The sequence below is a fragment of the Oryctolagus cuniculus genome, chromosome 20, assembly GCF_051225735.1.
Source record: "Oryctolagus cuniculus isolate XC-2025 breed Fujian yellow rabbit chromosome 20, ASM5122573v1, whole genome shotgun sequence".
Taxonomy (NCBI): domain Eukaryota; kingdom Metazoa; phylum Chordata; class Mammalia; order Lagomorpha; family Leporidae; genus Oryctolagus; species Oryctolagus cuniculus.
The window spans coordinates 27,081,142-27,091,714 of NC_142886.1; positions in this window are offsets into that span (position 1 = coordinate 27,081,142).

Genomic DNA, 10,573 nt, shown 5'->3' on the forward strand with positions numbered 1-10,573 from the left:
TGGAGCCACCTTCATCCCTCGCTCTCAGGACAAAAAAAAAAAAAAGACGACAAATAAAAGGGCCATTGTAACTTCATTCTCTGCATTAATTTTCAGCCAACTGCTGAACTAACTAAATCCTTTTCTTTTCGTAAGGACCTCTAGAATCCCATCATTAATAAAATCAGACATTCAATTAGAAGGGTGCTCCGACGTCCGACGGGCAGCTGATCGGCACCTTGACACCGTCTCCCCCTCGCTCTTCGCACCTCCAGGGTCTGCCTGGGCTCTTCCTGGCTGTGCCCCAGCTCCCGTTGTCCCCTCCTCTGCCCCCCATGCCCATCAGTTACCCCCCAACAAAAGCCAGGAAAGAACACAGGCTGATTCCATTAACCCCTGTCATTGCTTCAATCTCTCTCTTAATTAACAGGAGTTAATATGATTAATCAAAATAATGAGACAAACCCATTAAATCAGGGGGCTCAAACGACAGCAGGCAGCAGGAGCGGTAACAGCGAGAGGCCAGGGGCAGGGTGGTGAGCCCAGAGGTGAGGTGGGTGGGTGGCCAGGTGGCCAGGCAACCCACTCTGTGCAGCCCGGCCCAGCACAGCGGCTTGGAGAAGTTCCGTCTCAGGACAAGCGCAGGGTCCGTGTTTATCTCAGCTCCTTACGGCAGCCCAGCTTTGAGGGAGGAAGCAGCTGCCACCCCCAGCTTCTGAATTCTTAGAATCTCTCCTCGGGTGCCATCCGTCCCTGGCCTCGGCCATCTCTCCCTCCAGAGGCCAGGCTCCCAGTAGCAGCCGCTTCTCCGAGGCACATAGTCTCAGACTCCACTGGGAGAGTGGCTTTCCGTCCCTGAGGCCCTGAGCTTGACGCACGGCTATAAGAATTCAGAGCAATGCTATATAGAAATGCCCGGCAGGGCCAGGTCCACGGTGAAGCCTGCCCCACCCCCAGGAAAAGTTCTTCCCCCGGCCCTGCCCACAGTGGCGAGGGCACACCTTGCTATCACCCTTTGCTTGTTGGCTCTGCACTGACACTCAGAGATGAGCAGTCTGGTGTTGGTTACACACCATGAGCCTTTGCAAACATCACTGAGGCCCGGTTGTGTGGCAGCCACCATGCTGGTTCACTGAGCTCCCTCCGGATGAAGGCGCTGGTCCGCGACGTCTAGCCTGGGTCTCCTAACTCCTTGGCCAAGGGGGTCTCCACCACCAGGAGCCCGCACAGCAGCCCGGGAGCTCCCTTTGCTCCCTGGGTCATTCTCAAGCCGCAGCAGAGGCCAGCACAAGCCTGTGGCTCCGTGGCCTCCAGTTTCCAAGCTGCTTGGCTGATGTCACTCAGCGGAGGACACAGTGGCTCCAGTGGCGCTGTCCTGTCGCTGGCTCAGCATTCACAATTTCTTCCTCTGCTGCACTGGGCTCCTGGGATCTCCCCTGCTGGCTCCTGCGGCCACCCAGACAGCACAGGGGCACAAGGCCGTGGCCCTCTCTGGATGCTCCACTCCAAGAGAACAAAGCTCTTACGAAACCCACAGGGAGAAGCCTGAGACCCCCAGATGCTCCATGGAGTAATATTCCCTCCTCAGGGGAAGCAGACTCTCGGGGTCTCACCATGACCCAGGGGCACCTCCCCAGGGAGGAGCTGAATGCGAGCAGCAAGGGAGAAAACACGAGGTCTGAAAATCCCCTGATGCTCTCTTGATGTCCCGCCTTCTGTAGAATTCCTACTTACTGCAGGTTTCCATAGAGAATAGAGACAACGGCCCTCCGTGTCCCAGACACGAGCAGCAGATGTCACCAGAGACCCCAACTCTGCCCTGAGCTTCCTTAACCCACACACAGACACAGTACACATATGCACACATGCATGCAGACACACAGACATACACGCACGTGCATACAGATAACTGCAAACACATGTGCACATAGACATGCATGTACATGCCCACACAGGCATGCACAGAGAGACACATGTGCAATACACACATGCATGTGCACATACAGACATGCAAGTACATACACATCTGCATGCAGACACAGACACAGACATGCAGGTACAGACACACATGCATGCAGACACAGACACATGTGCACATATTCACACGTGTGTGCAACCACAGGCATCTGTGCACACAGCGACATGCGTGTACACACACACGAGCATGCAGCCACACAGAGACATGTGTGTACATACACACACGAGCATACAGACATGTGTGCACACACACGTGCATGCAGACACACGGTCAGAGCAACCGCTCTCCCCAGCCCCTTGCCAAGTGCTCTCCCGCCTGTTCCTGAAGAGCTTGACTGTGGGGAAGAGCTTCCCTCCCCCTGCTCGGCCATCGTGGAGTGAGCCTCTGTCGGGGCAGTTGAATGACAGCCTCCAGACGGAGGTTGCAAACGGCACCAGCGACTCCTGAGCGGCAGCCATGGACGGTGTCCTTCTTAGGGGAAAAGGGGGAGTGGTGGGACCCTGGAACAGGCTCTGACTCCCGGCCGCCTGCGATACCCGTTATAACACAGAATGCCAGGAAAAGATTGTAACCGTATTACGGAACACCACCGGTGATGATAACGCAAGACTGCAGACAGGCGCAGTTCTGATGGCCTTGAGCACGCTGGCAAGTTTGTGCGCTCAAATGCATGCCCCAGCCTTTCTCAACCCTCTCCCCTGCCTCCCCTAGTCCTACTAAGTGGGGCTCCCCACGGCAGCACCCTGACACCCAGACCGCATCTCCACGGTTATGCACGGGAGTTCATCCTACGCCCAGTTGTGATTGTGTGATTGACATCTCTCCCTGACAAAACTGAGTCAGGGCCTTGTCTCCTTGCTGAACATAGCAGACCAAGGCCCCAGCACCCTGCCTGGCACAGGGGCAGGACTCCTATGCTTTAGCTGAATGAATGCAGGTGTTCAATATGGCTTCCCAAATAGGATCAGAGCTCCTGATTCCAAGACAGGAAGCGGACAGTTTCTCACCAGGAACCCAGACAACCCTGAAAGCTTGGTTCCATGCAGTGTGCGCCAGTCACCTCTCGGCCCTGGCACTCTCACATGCCTAGGGGAAGCGGTCATCTTAAGAGGTGACATTATCGGCTGGCACCACGGCTCACTAGGCTAATCCTCCGCCTTGCGGCGCCGGCACACCGGGTTCTAGTCCCGGTCAGGGTGCCGGATTCTGTCCCAGTTGCCCCTCTTCCAGGCCAGCTCTCTGCTGTGGCCAGGGAGTGCAGTGGAGGATGGCCCAAGTGCTTGGGCCCTGCACCCCATGGGAGACCAGGATAAGTACCTAGCTCCTGCCATCGGATCAGGGCGGTGCGCCGGCCGCAGCGCGCCGGCCACGGCGGCCATTGGAGGGTGAACCAACGGCAAAGGAAGATCTTTCTCTCTGTCTCTCTCTCTCACTGTCCACTCTGCCTGTCAAAAAAATAATAAATTAATTAAAAAAAGAGGTGACATTATTCTGGGACTCCCTGGCATACTCCTTGGCTACAGTTGGATGGAAGGACACACTGAAGAGTGAGACCCTCACAGACAGGACCTGTCTGTGTGTGTGTGAGTGTCTTTGTGTGTATCTGTGTGTCTGTGTATGTGTTTCTGTGTATCTGTATGTATGTCTGTGTGTGTCTGTGTATCTGTGTGCATGTCTGTGTCTTTGTGTGCGTGTATGTCTGTGTCTGTGTGTCTGTGTCTGTGTGTGTATCTGCGTGTATGTCTGTGTCTGTGTGTCTGTGTGTGTATCTATGTGTATGTCTGTGTCTGTATCTGTGTGTCTATGTGTATGTCTGTGTCTGTGTGTCTGTGTGTCTGTGTGTCTGTGTCTTGTGTGTATCTGCGTGTATGTCTCCATGTGTGTGTGCTTGTCCACTCCCCGCCAGCAGATGTTTCCCAAACATGTTGGCCATTGCCTAAGCCAGATTCTGAAGCGTGTGCCCCCAGCATGGGGCATGCATTCTGCGGGCACATTCCCTGGGCCCTCCCAGCCTCCTGAGGTTGTCTTCTCCAGCGAATGCAACAGTCACGCCCATCTCCCCTGGTGTCCCCTTGCCGTTCTGTGCTCCGTATTTCCCACTCCTCTGGCAGGCACAGGTGACCATATCCTCACATCTGGGCTTTTGAGGTGGATGAGCTACCAAAGAGATCCTAGGAAAACTAACTCTTAATTAAAGAGACAGATGCGCCTGGAGGTACCTCCTCCTGCTTCTTTCATTTTCTTTTTATTTTTTGGACAGGCAGAGAGACAGAAAGAGAGAGAGATATTCTATCCACTGGTTCACCCTTCAAATGCCCACAATACCTAAGGCTGGGCCAGGCTGAAGCCAGGAGCCCAGAACTTAACCCAGGTCTCCCACAAGGATGACAGGGGCCAAGTACTTGAGCCAGCACCTGCAGCCTCCCAGGTGCGCATGAGCAGGAAGCCAGACTGGAAAGCAGAGCTGGGCCTCGAACCCAAGCACTCAGATGTGTGTGCATCTTAACTGCTGCTACAAATGCCTGCTACCTCCTGCTTGTTTTTGACGTGAATAACCATCCGATATCCGGAGCCACAGCAACCATTTTTATGGCCTTGAGGCAACACAAACCAGACTGGAAAGCCAACAGCCGAGGATGACCAAGATAAAAGAATATAGATCCCCAGTGTCTTTTTGAGACAGCAAACCAGCATCAAGTTTACATACATCTGGGTTTCTTAATGAGTAAGCAATAAGCATCCCAGGTTTAAGGTACTCTTGGCCAGGTTTTGTGTTACCTGTGGCCAGAAGCATTCTTGGTGGACAAAAAGAAATCTTAAGTTCGTGTTTTAACTTAAGATGTGACCTACAAATTAATGTAAACATACCTTGTGTCATCTGGAAGACCCTCTTACAAGACTGAATACAGTCCTGTGTTCCAAAGCGTATGCTCACTTTCCTAAGAAATGGCCGTGTAAGAATAAAGCTATCCTTTGCTATCCAAATACTTCCTATCGGAAATTAGGAATTGACTGAAACTCAAATTTTTATTAAAATAAGGGTAATATCCCTTATGATATGAACTCTTGACGTTTGTTATCTAAAACACAGAAACTAAATAACCTGAATACGTCAGGAAGCTTCACTGTATAAAATCTCCTTCTGTGGGTTTCGGAGCTGAATCACTTAGGAAGTGGGCATGTGTGCCTTTTGCCTCGGGCTGATGAATGAAGAGGAGTGACTACGCTCACTGTCGGTGGTGCTCTTTGCTAAATGAAGATCAAATCATGTCACCTCCCGTGCCCTCTGCCAGCACAGATTCCCTAAGAATTGGGAAGGGCAGAGACTCGACAACGAGGAGTCACGCTGCACGTCGTGGAGAGGGTGTAACGGGCCTCAGTGGACCTATGTGAGGAGCAGTGCACGCTGGAGCTCAGGAGAGCCGGTTATTAGGGATTGGCGTCGGGGGAAGGAGGTTAGCTGTCCCTTGCGATGCTGGCATCCCATATGAGAGCTCAAGTTCAAGACACACTGCTCTGCTTCTGACCCAGCTCCCTGCTAATACCCCTAGCAAGCCAGGGGAAGATGGCCCAGGTGCTTGGGAGACCAGGACGGAGCTCTGACAGGACAGACCAGCCCTGGCCAGTGCAACCATCTGTGGCGTGAACCAGCAGATGGACAATCTCTCTCTCTCTCCCTCTCTCTGTGTCTCTCTCTCTCTGTGTGTCTCTCTGTCTCTGTCTCTCTCTTCCTCAATAGCTCAAACTTTCAAATAAATAAAATGAATCTTTTTTCTTGAAGATTTATTTATTTATTTGAAAGGCAGAGTTTATAGAGAGAACAAAAGACAGAGAGATCTTCCATCTGCTGGTTCACTCCCCAAATGACCACAATGGCTGGGACTGGACAAGGCCAAAGCCATGAGTCAGGAGCTCCATTTAGGTCTCCCACGTGGGTGCAGGGGCCATCTTCCACTGTCTTCCCAGATGTATTAGCGATGGCCCATGGGCCAAGCCCAGCCCACGCCCCGTGCAGGCAGAGCTCACAAACCACAGTGATCTGCACATTGCTAAACAGTGGAGAACCAACTGTTTTTGAAGGGAACTATTTTGTAAGCTGGGGATTTGTGTGGAATTCCAGTTTCGCTCTCCATAAGGAAGTCTCCCTGAAGCAGAGGCGCGCACTACAGAGACTCCGGTCGCTGCAACCCAGACCACAGGGGCTGCGAGGGCTGCCCCGCCTGCTTCTGGCCCTAAACAGACAACTGGGCAGAGCTGAATGCTGTCATCAAACAGCCAACTTGTCCGCTGTCCCCTCAGCTCCCCACAGAAGGGCATTCGGCGTGTGACGATTTAGTGTCATGCCCTTACTTTTATAGGGGTTCATAAGAAACATCCATTTGAATGGAGTTTCTGTGCCTTTTGCAATAAATATTTCCTTGAATTTTATGCCAGGAGAGAAATTTGTCTTCAATTGACCTTACAGACGTCACTTCATTATCTGTGCGTGGCTGGCCCATAGGAGGTGGCAGACAGAATATTTTCAGATTATGTTAACAGACAGGAATTCTTGGCTTTAATGATCATGCACTTATTTATGTGCTTGCCCTCTATTTGTGGTTAGCAATGATGATTTTAAATGAAATGGTTATATCGATTTCAGAAAATGTCAGGCAAGTAATAATTTTTGTGGATCTACAGGAGAGGCAAAAATGAGACAAACATTCAAGAGTGACGGAAGTTTGAGAAAAACTGTATGGGACCATAGGATCATGTCTCCCACACTGGATGAGAGCAACATATTTTCCTTTTCACCGTGGCTGCTGGGGAGCTCAGCATTAAAGGCGGTGATGTTTAGAAGCAATACCCAGGGTTCTGTAACTTATCTCGGTCTCCTTCCTTGCATCTGCTCCATCAGAGCACTGGTCACGTCATGTAGATTCTGTCGGCCCACATGTCCACCTCCCATGTGAAATGGGCGCGTTGGATCCCAGTGTTTCCGTATGCTCTGCTCTAGCCCACGTGAGTTACACAGACAAGGTTTGTGAAATTGAGCGAACAGAAGAATGAAGGGGTGCATGAGTGGGAGCCCTTGTTTTCTTATGCTCTCCTTACAATCTCATTGGAAGGGGTCCCAGACAGTGAGTGGCAAAGAGGACCACAGCTCCTGGGGAAAGAATAGGGAGAAGTCCAGGGGGAGGCCATTCACCTTGCACTCCAGACACCTGTGGCCTGCGTCCAAGCCCCAAGTCCGACAATGAGCTCCGACTCCCGCCTGGGGCTTCTTCTAGGGCAGACCCCGCTGGGCGGCAGTGACAGCTCCAGGAGTTGGGTTCCTCACCCACGGTGGGGACCTGGATGGAGTCCTGGGCTTCCTTCCCGCTTCAGCCTGGCCCAGCCCCAACTGTTGCGAGTATTTGAGAAGTGAGCCAGTAGTTGAGAGTCCTCTTTTTCTCTCAAATAAATAAATAATGCTTAAAGTTCATGTAAGTTGGAATTAAAAGATAAGCTTGTTTTTTTTTAAAGCTCGGATCAGCCAACTTGGTGGGCAGCCCAACAGAGGTTGTGTGGGAGCCAAGAACACTTACCATATCCCAGACCCTGTGCCCGCCTGCAATATCTAATTAGTCTACACCACAGACTTGTCCAAGTAGATGCTGTTCTTATCCACATTCACTGATGACACTCAGGCATAGAGACTTTGGGAATTCACAGACCAATAAGATTTTCAAAGATTAGTGAGAGGGTTGCCTGTATTCGTTCATTGAGTAGAAAAAAGTATCATCTGCTCTCATCATTTCCTCAAAGTGTAAATTTGAACAAATGAGGGAGAGGCTTTCAGAAAAACAGCAATTCTTTCTCTTAAAAATTAGCCTGGCTGGCCCGCACCATGGCTCAGTAGGCTAATCCTCCGCCTTGCGGCGCCGGCACACCGGGTTCTAGTCTTGGTTGGGGCGCCGGATTCTGTCCTGGTTGCCCCTCTTCCAGGCCAGCTCTCTGCTGTAGCCAGGGAGTGCAGTGGAGGGTGGTCCAAGTGCTTGGGCCCTACAACCCATGGGAGACCAGGAGAAGCACCTGGCTCCTGCCATCGGATCAGTGCGATGCACCGGCCTTAGCACGCCGGCCGTGGAAGCCATTGGAGAGTGAACCAACGGCAAAAGGAAGACCTTTCTCTCTGTCTGTCTCTCTCTCTCTCACTGTCCACTCTGCCTGTAAAAAAAAAAAAAAAAAAAAAAAATTAGTCTGGGCCAGCACTGTGGCGTAGCAGGTGAAGCAGATGCCTGCAGTGCCGCCATCCCATATGGGCGCCGGTTTGAGTCCCGGCTGCTCCACTTCCAATCCAGCTCTCTTCTGTGGTCTGGGGAAGCAGTAGAAGATGGCCCAAGTGCTTGGGTCCTTGCACTGGAAGAAGCTCCTGGCTCCTGGCTTCGGATCGGCACAGCTGCAGCCATTGCAGACGATTTGTGAGTGAACCAGCAGACAGAAGACCTCTCTCTCTCTCTCTCTCTGCCTCTGCCTCTCCTTCTCTGTGTAACTCTTTCAAATAAATAAATAAATCTTTTTAAAAAGATTAGCCTTAAAAGAAACCACCACACTGTCCTTCATTTTCTTATCTCTGCAGCAAAGACTTGGCTGAGCTGGCCTAGGTGGAGCATGGGAACCCGTGAGGTAGGCTGTGGGGTCGAAGTCAGAACTGACAGGTCCTCAAGTGGGGCACACCTCTGGGCCACTTGGGCCAGCACTCAGGAGGTCCAACGAGACAGTGAAGGTGGAAGATGCCGTGTGCACGTACAGCACCTGGAGAAGTAGAATCACCGAGCCAGAGTGCGCCGGTGAGACCACCCAGGCCCACCCCCTCTCCTCGCTGAGAGGGACAAACCGCGGGCCGGAATCGCAGGCTGCAGGGACTCGAACCCGAGCGTCCGTCTCAGCAGCCAGGACGCCTCCCACCATGTCCCCGGTGCCTGCCAGAGGACAGCAAGGGCGCCCGCCCGCTGTCTCCAAGGGCAGCCACTCTGAAGCTTGGTGCGGCCTTTTGCCTGCCTCCAAGGTTCTGGGGGGACACACCTCCCGGGCAGCGACAGTGACCCCTTCCGCAGGCACATCCAGTCTTCAGAGCACGGAGGATCTCCACGGCAAGAAGCAGCCCGGCCTCCCGGCACCTTGCAGCATGCAGGGCTTGGCAGCCGGGGCTGGGAGAGACTGTGCGTGTCCCGAGAGCTTGTTGGGGTCGGCCGGCCAGAATCCGAAGGATCTATTCCACTTCCGGCCAGAACCCGAAGGATCTATTCCACTTCCGGCCAGAACCTGAGGGATCTATTCCACTTCCTCTCCCCACTCCTCTTGAACCCACTGACCTCCATTGCTTCCCCACAAGAGGCCAAATGCGACAACCACCTCCTCCTGGCCCTCCACCCCGTCTCTCTCCGCAGCGTTGATCACGGTTTACGTGCAGGTCACCATGCAGCTCACCTACGTGGGCTTCGGAAGCCAGTGACAGCCCCGCCCACCATGCCCCTGGCCACTCCCTCTGGGTGTCCTTCCTGTTCAACCTCTGGGCCTCTCTCCCATGATCCTTGCTTCTGCCACCGTATATCGTTGCATTCTCTGCTCCGCTGGACCTGGCGTCAGCTTCTACACCCGACTTCTCCTCACTCCAGTGCCTCCCCATGTGGCCGCTGGTTAGCAGACCAAGCCCAAGGGGTCTAAACCCCGCCCATCACCTGTCTTTATATTTTTTGTTGTGTTTTTCTATTTTAAGTGGTCTTCAAAGTGCCCACTTATCTTCAATTTTCCTCCTAGCACAAAAAGTTCAGCTCTTTCCAGAAAACCACTTTGAACTGGTTGCTCCCCCGGATCTCCTTGCCAACACCAAGCTTCCGCGCACGTCGGAGTCCCCTGCTGCGCTGGCGGAAACGCAGATTTCTGGCCCCGACAGCTAGAGACGGATTCCGCAGCAGGTCTGGGTGGAGCCTGGAACCTACACACCCTGTGTCACAAGGGTCACAAGCGGTGAGAGTGGACTCTAATCACTGAAACACGCTGAAGCCCCTGGGACCCCGCTGCTGAGCTCGGCCCACAAAGCCTTGGAAAATGCCTTCCTCCTGCCCCCAAGCCACATCGTCTTCCCAGTGCCCCACCCTACTCCAGACAAGCATCGCCACCTCCCCTCTGTCCTGCCCCTCCACCTCCCAGATGATGCGCTGGTGTTTGTGTCTCGGCGGCCAGACCACAAGCCCTCCCCAGATGACGTCACTTCGCCCGGCCCTTGCACGGAAGGCACCGGATCGATAATTGACTGAATCAATGAATGAATAGATGGCCTCACTCCAAGCACTGCAGGGAGCAGAGGAGAGTCGGGACCAAGTCCAGACACCAGGATCGCCCGTGGGGTCACCTCCTTGGCTGGAGCGCAGTGGCTCAGAGCAGGGGTGTGAATCCAGCTCTGTACTTGGCTAGCTCTGTGACCTTGGGCGACTTGTGCGAGCTCCCCAGGGGCCCATGACATCATCTCCAAGATGAGAAAGCTGACACTAATGGCGGTTACCTCATGGAGCTGAGGCCGGGATGCTACAACCCCAGAGCCGCTGTGGGCACAGAAGAAGGGGGGATTGTTGCCGTCCTCTCGCTTTGTCC